Source organism: Cnephaeus nilssonii (genome assembly GCF_951640355.1).
Source record: "Cnephaeus nilssonii genome assembly, chromosome: 12".
Classification (NCBI taxonomy): domain Eukaryota; kingdom Metazoa; phylum Chordata; class Mammalia; order Chiroptera; family Vespertilionidae; genus Cnephaeus; species Cnephaeus nilssonii.
The window spans coordinates 13,337,955-13,347,869 of NC_137083.1; positions in this window are offsets into that span (position 1 = coordinate 13,337,955).

The following is a 9,915-nucleotide window of genomic DNA, read 5'->3' on the forward strand; positions in this document are numbered from 1 at the left end:
AAGAGGCCACCAGTTGGATTCCTGGTTGGGGCCCTGGCCCAGGTTGCTGGCAGGTTGCAGGCTCAATCCCCAGTTGGGGGACTGCAGGAGGCAGCCGATCTATGTTTCTCATCCATGTTTCTCTTTCTAAAATCAATAAAGACATATTTTTAAAAGAATTTTGCCTTTAAAGCTCTGTACTGTTCCACACATTACCTGAGATACCTACCTGCCCTTCAAACACAGTTCACAGTTACTTTACCTATGTCACTTTCTTCTTCGCTCCTACCTGTGTACCGAAGGAGGGAGCCATCCTTACATTCACCCAAGAGTATTGCTTTCTTGGTAGTTTTGATGCCTTTGAGGTTGTGAGACATACACACACACACACACACACACACACACACACACACACACACTGTATATATACTAGTAGCCCATCGCATGATATCGCATGCAGTAGGCCGCCCGCCGCCTCCGCGGGAGCCAGTGGGAACCGCAGTGCTCTACCGGGAGCCACACGGCTTCCGCGGGAGGCAGGAGGCAGGAGGCAGGAGGAAGCTGTGCTGTTTCTTCGGGAGCCAGGGGGGACCCGCGCTGGTTCCGCGGGAGGCGGGCCTGCCATCTCCTCTCCGGGCCTGCGCTCGTCCGCGGAGGCTGCGGGTCAGCCCCCCTGTCCCTGTTCATGTCCGCTCCGGCTCCAGGGGACCAGCCCGAGCTGGGCGCGGCGACGAAGCAAGCATTCCGACAGGCCGCTCACGCTGCCCGCTCTCAGTGGCTGCCCCCCGCTTGGGACTGGAGGACTCCAGCGGGGCTGAGAGGCCTGGGCACTGCCATGTTTGTGACGGAGTGATGGTTAATTTGCATATTACCCTTTTATTAGACAGGATATATATTAGAAATCATATATGTATACATATATATATATACACACATATATATGATTATATATACATATATATACACACACACACATATATATATGATTTCTAAAATTATACACACACACACACATATATTTGATTTCTAAAATTCTTTTATTTATTTATTTATTTATTTATTTTTGCTTGTAGCAGCTCTCTAGACCTGTCCTTCCCAGCCTCTCATCAGCTGACTGCCACCATGAAGGACATGACCTGGACTTTTAAATACAATTCACTATAACCATCTCACTATCCTAAAATACCAAAGCTCTGTGTAAGAGAAAATGGGTCCAAAGGCCTTTACTGAAAGAACTTTGAAATATTATAACTTCCTTATATTTGCTATTTCTGTGATTCCTTCTTTGTTTCCCTACAAAACTGGTGAACATTCTACAGGGCAATAAAACCATAACATCTTTGGGTCTGATTTCTCTAAAGGCTGCAAAATCATAACACCTTATTAAATCCTTCAGGCTAACCTGATTTGTGTGAAATCTGTTTTGGCTACTCAGAAACCTCTTTTGTTCACCAGCTAATTGCCCATGGAGTTCTATTTAGGCAAAAACAAACAAACAAACAAACAACAAAAACAAACAAACATAAAACGGTTCCCTTTCTAGCTGCCTTCACAGCCACTGCTGTTTCTCTTGAATGAAAGAATCAGAGAACTGTTTATAAAACTGGACCAGGAGAAATCTTGTGGATGGCAGGGATTTATTTTTTCTCCTTATCTTGGAATTCTTATCCTAACATGGCACATTCAGTAAATGAAGTAAGCATATACAAACGTCACTAGACTATAAATACTTCTTGTCCATGAACTTTACCTAGTGCTGGAATGTGATGAAATGGGATAAATGGAGTTTCTGAAATTCCTGTTCAAATGTCAGTATCTTTTCCGAAAACAAGGTAATCAGGTATCCTGTTAACTCACATGCATGTCTTTTTTTTTTTTTTTTTTTTTTTTAAGGAAAAAACACTGTTTTGGGTTCTTTTTTATTATTGAAAAATCATCGGGAGGTGGTGGATTGATGATTCTCTCTCATCATTGATGTTTCTGTCTCTCTCTCTCCCTCTCCCTTCCTCTTTGAAATCAATAAAACATATTTAAAAACAAAAGAAAATCTTACATACATTTTTTTATCCTCCTGTTAAGTACCTCTAATTTTTTTCTCTCTTATCTTCAACAGATATAGTAACGTGAATACATCCCAAAATTTGGTTCATTTGTGAATTTTAAAGGATAACTCCTCTTCTGTGGGGGCATTATGAGTTTCTCAGTGATCGGAAATGAACGCAGCACTTGTTGCTATGTGCTTACTTAGCATTGGCTGCTACTTGCTTCAGAAAAGCAGGGAAAAAGCTGTTTTCAAGACGGAAATATAGTAACATCAGTTGACAGATTCTATAGTATTCCCTCAAAGTGGATAAAAATCATATTCTTTACCTGGTAATCTGTGATATAGTCTTAGGAAGAATCTTGTAACACAACAGCATTGTGTGTGTGTGTGTGTGTGTGTGTGTGTGTGTTTGTGTATTTTTGTGTGTGTGTGTGTGTGTGAGAGAGAGAGAGAGAGAAAGAGAGAGAGAGAGAGAGGTGTTTAAATGTTTATTTGATTATTATTTTTTTAAAATATATTTTATTGATTTTTTACAGAGAGGAAGGAAGAGGGATAGAGAGCTAGAAACATCGATGAGAGAGAAACATCGACCAGCTGCCTCCTGCACACCCCCACCGGGGATGTGCCCGCAACCAAGGTACATGCCCTTGACCGGAATCGAACCTGGGACCTTTCAGTCCGCAGACCGACGCTCTATCCACTGAGCCAAACCGGTTTTGGCTATTTGATTATTTTTGCTTGAGAAACAATCTAGATTTTTAGAGAGAGTTTGGGCCCAGCTCACATGAACTCTGTGCTAAGGCGTAACGAATCCATGGGACAAGAGCGGGCTCTCTCTCTCTCTGCCCTCTGGCTGCCTCACAAAGGGACTGGGAGAAGGCTGTACCCTCCACCTCAGAGTGGCTGTATTTAATGCTTAGATCCAAGAATATGACATTAGTCAGGGTTCCTGTCCTCTGGGTGGGGTGGGATGCCATTTGCTCTGATGAAAACTGCAGCTAAGGGGAGGAACTAGTAAGGGGAAGAGCTAGTAAGAGAACCCCTTAGAATCCAGTGATACCTAATTATCACAGGCAAAGAAAAAACAACCCACAATGGGAAAAAGTGTATTTCCTGCGTTAGAGAAAGCTCCAGAGGATCACAAGCCACAGCTACAGTGTCCTTGGAGAACACTGACTTCTCCATCACTGCCAAGGAGGAGGTTAGAATGAATATTTTACTTCATCCACTTGGGAACCCCGTTTAACCTCAGAGGAACAGAGATTGTCTGAGACGGAATATTTGATTTCTTGCTCATGGTTCATATCTTGTCCTCTTTCCGCCTCTAAAACAATTTTCCCACATCCTTGTGGTTTCCCATCCTCTTCCCCTTTCTGGTTCTATATAAATAAATACCCATAAGAGATTAAAGCAAGAAAATAAATTAGAATTAAAATACCAATTTTTGTTTTGCAGCCATTTCTCAAACCCTTCTTGGCACCTGGAAATTTATGTCTGTGTTTTTCTACGTATTAGTATATTTTCCTTAGTAGAAACATGGTGGAAAGTCTCAGAGGTCAGTGAAAAACCCCAGCCTCTAAGAAAAAGCAGGACATAGCACCTCAATCTGCTTGGAAGAATCAGTATAAACTCAAGACTTACAAAAGGCACATGTCCCAGCTCTGCCCCAGCAAGAAGTAGCACGCCCTCACCACAAACTCTCATGAGTACTGACAATGCTCACATTTGGGTCTTTGATACTTTTCTCCACTAGAAGGAGCCTGGACTCCTCCGACTGTAGCAGTTTCCAAGATTAGAGACAGAGGGGAAAAAATTTAAATGGGTAGGAAATATCCTTCTATTGCCAGAAAATGAGGATTCTTTAGAAATACAGTAAAGTCTGTGCAGACAGGGCAAAAGGAGCACATTAAAGGTGTTCCCACTGACTAAATTTTGAAAAATCAATAATCAAACGATTATTTTTACTATTTAAGTTTGTAATGAAACTCAAAAGCAAAAAGTTAGATGGAGCAGGAGGCACCATCATGGCACGGACACCCCCACAACAAAGACGAAAGGTTCGGCACAAGGAGCCCTCGAGCCAGGACATCTACCTGAGGCTGTTGGTCACGCTGTACAGGTTTTGGGCCAGACGAGCCAATTCACCTTGCAAGTCGTGCAGAAGAGGTTCATGAATGGCACCTACCGGCCGCCCCTATTCCTTTCCCTGATGATCCAAAAGATGATGCTTCCTGGCTGGGCAGGGTGGGGGTGTTGGGGGGGTGGGGAGCAAAACCGCTGAGGTTGTAGGGCCAATAACCCATGACATGTGTCCAAGAGGTGCCCAAACTGAAGGTGTGAGCAGCCACGCTGGAGCCGCATCCTCAAGGCCAGACACAAGATCCTCATCCTTAACTAGCTGGCCCTGGACTCCCCCAAGGGCTGTGGCACGGTCCTACTCTCTGGTCCTCACAAGGGTGGAGAGCTGTCCGGGGATTTCACCAAGGCTCCTGGAACCACGCCAAACCTTACCTGTGCCAGGGGCCAAGGGGCCAGCCACAGCTACAAAACCCAGATCCTATCTTGTTATTAAAAATATTTTGGATGTTGACAAAGAACAAGGTTAAAATGTAAGCAAAAAGGTGAGACAAAGGAATGGTGACTATGAATATATTTGTTCAATTTTTACTTAATGAAATGAAATATTTTTGTTTGTTTTCAATTTATGCCTTATTAAAGGATAATTTTAAAAAGAGGGCATTATATTTATATGGCTCTCACATGTAGAATTATTAAAATACAACTCAAATGAGTAAATTTAAAGATGTAATTGGTATTATTTAATGATTCATGAATTGGGCAGTCTTCCATATAACAGATGGAAAGAAGCTCCAAGGAGCTGTACAAAATAAAAAACTTCTATAGGCAGAAGAAGGCAGGGCAAGGAGTTTGCTCTAGCAAAGAGTGAATTGTTTTAGGCAAGGTCACTCTCCTTTTGGGGACAGAAGAGGTCTATCAGGTCGATTACCTCACTAGTGCTGACCAGGTAATCAATCCTATATAATAAAGGCCTAATATGCAAGTAGACCAACCAGCAGAATGACTGGTTGCTATGACACGCACTGACCACCAGGGGGCAGACGCTCAATGCAGAAGCTGCCTCCTGATGGTCAGTGCGCTCCCACAGGAAGAGTGCCGCTCAGCCAGAAGCCAGGATCACGGCTGGTGAGTGCAGCAGCGGTGGCGGGAGCCTCTCCTGCCTCTGTGGCAGCGCTAAGGAGCAATGAGCTGAGCGGTAAGGAGCAGCAAGCAGGTGGGTGGTAAGGAGTGAGGGGTCCCGGACTGCGAGAGGGGACAGGCCAGGCTGAGGGACCCCTCCCCCCAGTGCATGAATTTTGTGCACCGGGCCTCTAGTGTATCTATATTATAAAAGGCCTGTGGCCATAACACCGTAATGCCATAATGACCAAACTACCCGTCACCTGGAGATGCATTGATGGGTCTCGCGGCATGGCGGGTCTGGGGTCCCGTGGCGGCACAATAGAGTCTGGGGTCCCGTGGCTGCGGCAGGTCTGGGGTCTCATGCGATTTCGTGCGCTGGGCCTCTGGTATATATAAAAGCGTAAGTGACCAGCCGGCCGGTAGCTATGATGCGCAATGACCACCGGGGGGCAGATATTCAATGCAGGAGCTGCCGAGTGACAGCAACTTTGCAGAGTGCCCTCTCGCACTCCGGGACCCCTCAGGGAATGTCAGAGATCTGGTTTCAGCCCGATCCCCACAGACCAGGCCGAGGGACCCCACCTGCTGGAGGGACCCCACTCACTCCGCAGACGCCTTTTGAGCCCCGGCGCTGCCCTCGGTGTGGCTAGCCAGGGGAGGGACTGCGGGAGGTTGGCTCCAGGGTGTGTCTGGCCCCTCTCACCCAGTCCTGCCCTGCCAGCCACCTTCTAATTAATTTCCTTTCAATGTACATGAATCCATGCACCAAACCACTAGTTCTAGATAAACTGGCTAAAGGTTACAGTTATGCCTGGTTGGTGTGACTCAGTGGTTGAGTGTTGACCTGTGAATCAGAAAGTCATGGTCTGATTCCTGGTCAAGGCACATGCCCAGGTTATGGGCTCGATCCCTAGTAGGGACATGCAGGTGGCAGTCCCTACTAGGGATCGAGAAACATCGATCAATGTTTCTTTCATATCATTGATGTTTCTATCTCTCTCTCCCTCTCCCTTCCTCTCTGAAATCAATAAAAAAAAATAATAAAGGTTATAGTTAAGGGAGAGGCTGAATCTGCAATCTGCTGATGTAAGGCTCAGCAAAAGTAACTCCATTATGGACCTGTTGTTTCTATCAATATAAAATGAATCCATGTAAAAGATTTTACTTAACTCATTAGTTAATGAGTGAACTGGCTCTTGTTACCACTTGGTTAAAGGAGAATTCTAAGAAATTATATGTGCAATAAGGAATGTTGAAATGAATTCACAAATAGATGCCAAGTGGGTCTGTCCACAGTTAACAAATTGTATTCAACTGTGAATTGGCATTTTTATGGACAAGAATCATTTGTACTATTGTTAGTTTACTACAACTTACAGAGTTGTAAAAGGGTTTGTAGTGAAGGGAAAATATCATCTATCCTCCTTTTCTAAGTACTTGGCTGGGATCCCTGTAACAAAAGACAGGTTCACAAGACAAAAGCATGTACATTTGTATAAGTTCTATGTGACACAGGAGCCTTCATAAGGAAATGAAGCCTGAGGTAGTAGTTATACCTGAGTTTTAGTGCTCGGTTTGATGAAGCAAGGAGAGGGGTAGAAAAATGTAGTAGGACAAAAAAGCGGGGGGGGGATGTATAAGCTGAGTGTAATAAACTGGGCTAAACAGCAAGGCCTGTTTGCTCAGATTCCTACCTTGGAGATAAGGATGTTTCTTTCCTCCGGGAACAGGGAGAGCACCTTTCACATGAGGGTGTTATGACCTGTTTCAGGGCGAGGTTGGAAAGTGCTTCCTGTACCTGCCATTTCTCATATTCCTTCAGTTTACAATGTTCAGTAGGTCAAGGTGCCATATTTTGGGAAAGCCTGTCAAATTCAAAGACAATGGAATGTGGAAAATGTGCCAGAATTATTACAAGACCTTGTAAGTTCAGTTTGTGGTACCAGCCTTTTAAGAGGAACAATTATTGCAAATTGATGTTCAACAATCAATACAGGGATTGGCAAAAGTAGGTTTACAGTTATTTGTGTGGAAAAAGACATGCAGTTTATTGTTATTAAATAGCTTTATTAACACAAAAGAATGCCACTCACAACTGTAAACCTACTTTTGTCAATATATATATTCTTTCATGCTTTTTTCTGACAGTCTATTTATAAAGTATACAAATGTCCTTATTTCTATGTCTGAATAAAGGAAAGAATATACATAAAGAAGATCAGAAGCAGATATTGTTCCAAGAAAGAGAAAAATTGATCAACACCAGCGACTACATGAAGTGACCAGGAGAATGGAAGTTTGACAATTATTCAGCACACATACTAGTCATGCAGGAAGAGAATGTATTTTGCTGAGACAATAAAAGAGCCAGATATTCCAAAGAAGAGAATTCACTACATAGACTCAATCCCTCACCACCCAGGAGAAGCTATCTCTACATCCTTAATATGCAAAGTATGGTCCAAGGACTAGTAGTGTTGCCACCAGTTGGGAGCTTATTAGAAATGCAGAATCTCAGGTCCTACTTCAGACCCACTAAACCAAAGTCTGTATTTTAACAAGGCTTAGAAGTGATTCATATGCACTTTAAAATTTGCAAAACCCTGATCTAGATAGTCTGCTAGTTATAGTACGATATTCATGAAACAGAAGGGTTTTTTTCTTTTTTTAATCTTTATTGTTGAGGTTATTACAGATGTCCCTCTTCCCCCCCCCCAATTGCCCCACTCTACCCATTTCCTGCCTCACCCCAGACCTTTGTCACCCTATTGTCTGTGTCCATAGGTAATGCATATCTATACTAATAATAGAGGAGTATGCAAATTGTCCAGGACGCCATCACAATAACAGTAACGATCAAACAGCAGGCTGTGTGGGACGACCAGGCCAGCAGCGGGGGGGGGGGGGGGGGGCAGTTGGGAGCAACCAGGCTGGCACGGGGGGCAGTTAGGGGCGATCAGGCAGGCAGGCAGGTGAGCAGTTAAAAGCCAGTGGTCCCGGATTGTGAGAGGGATGTCCCAGATTGGAGAGGATGCAGGCTGGGCTGAGAGGACCCTCTTTCTCCCCCCCCACCCCCCCCGTGCATGAATTTCATGCCCTGGGCCTCTAGTATGCATATAAGATCTTTGTTTAATCTCTTCCCACCCCCTCACTCCCCTTCCCTCTGAGAATCATGAGTCTATTTCATATCCATGCCTCTGATTCTATTTTATTCACCAGTTTATTCTGTTCATTAGACTTCTTATTCATTTATTTTGATTTTTAGATTCAATTGTTGACAGGTATGTATTTGTTGCCATTTAGTTGTTCATATTTTTTATCCTTTTCTTTTTCTTCTTCTTACTCTCCTTAAAGAATACCCTTCAACATCTCATATAATACTGGTTTGGTGGTGATGAACTCATTTAGCTTTTTCTTGTCTTCCATTCTAAATGATAGCTTTGCTAGGTAGAGTAATCTTGGTTGGAGTTCCTTGCTATTCATCACTTTGAATATTTCTTGCCACTCCCTTCTGGCCTGCATATTTTCTGTTGAGAAATCATCTGACAGTCATATGGGCATTCCCTTGTAGGTAACTAACTGCTTTTCTCTTGCTGCTTTTAAGATTCTCTCTTTGTCTTTAGCCCTTGGTATTTTAATTATGATGTGTCTTGGTGTGATCCTCTTTGGGTTACTCTTGTTTGGGATTCTATGCTTCCTGGACTTGTAAGTCTATTTCTTTCACCAGGTATGGGAAGTTTTCTGTCATTATTTCTTCAAATAGGTTTTCTCTTCTTCTGGCACCTCCATAGTGCAAATGTTCATATGCTTGAAGTTGTCCCACAGGGTCCTTACACTATTTTCATATTTTTGGATTTTTTTTCTTTTTGCTCTTCTGGTTGGGGTTTTTTGCTTTCTCATATTTCAAATTGTTGACTTGATTCTCAGAATTCTTTACTCTACTGTTGAATGCTGTATATTATTATTCTTTATTTCAGTCAGTGTATGCTTAATTTCTGACTAGTCTTTATCCTTTTTTTTTTTTTTTGGTTTCTAGAAGATTCTTGAGTAACCTGAGGTTTTGAACTCTATATCCAGTAGTTTGCTTCCTTCCATTTCTTTCATTTGTGACATATTTCTTTGTCTCCACAATTTGGCTGCTTTCCTGTGTTTGTTTCTATGTATTGGGTAGAGCTGCTATGTCTCCTTGAGTTGGTAGAGTGGCCTTGTGTAGTAGGTGTCCTATAGGGCCCAGTGGCTCAGCCTCCCCAGTCAACTGAGCTGGGAGTTCTAGGTGCACCCCTTTGTGGGTTTTGAGCACAATCTTGTTGTAGTTGACTCTTGATTACTATTGGTGTCACTGGGAGGAATTGACTTTCAGGCCAATAGGCTGTGAGGACCAGCTGTGACTACAGTGGGAGAGCCGCTATGCAGGAGACACCCCTATGGAGCAGGACTTGCTTCAATGGGGCTTTGGTGCTCAGTGAGTCTGTCCCTTGAGTGTGTCACTTATGGATGTGTAGAGTTGTAATCTGAAATGGTCTGACAGTGACCACTGGGTACACTGGCTCTTGGGTCTCCAGGGAGGTGCAAAGTCAGCCACTGCCTGGGGCCACCCAGCAGGAGCTACAGAGAGATCTGCAGATTCCTCCTCTTTGTAATGTGTTTGGAAGTGCCCAGATGAGGCCCAGCTGTGAAGCAAGGCAGGCTGG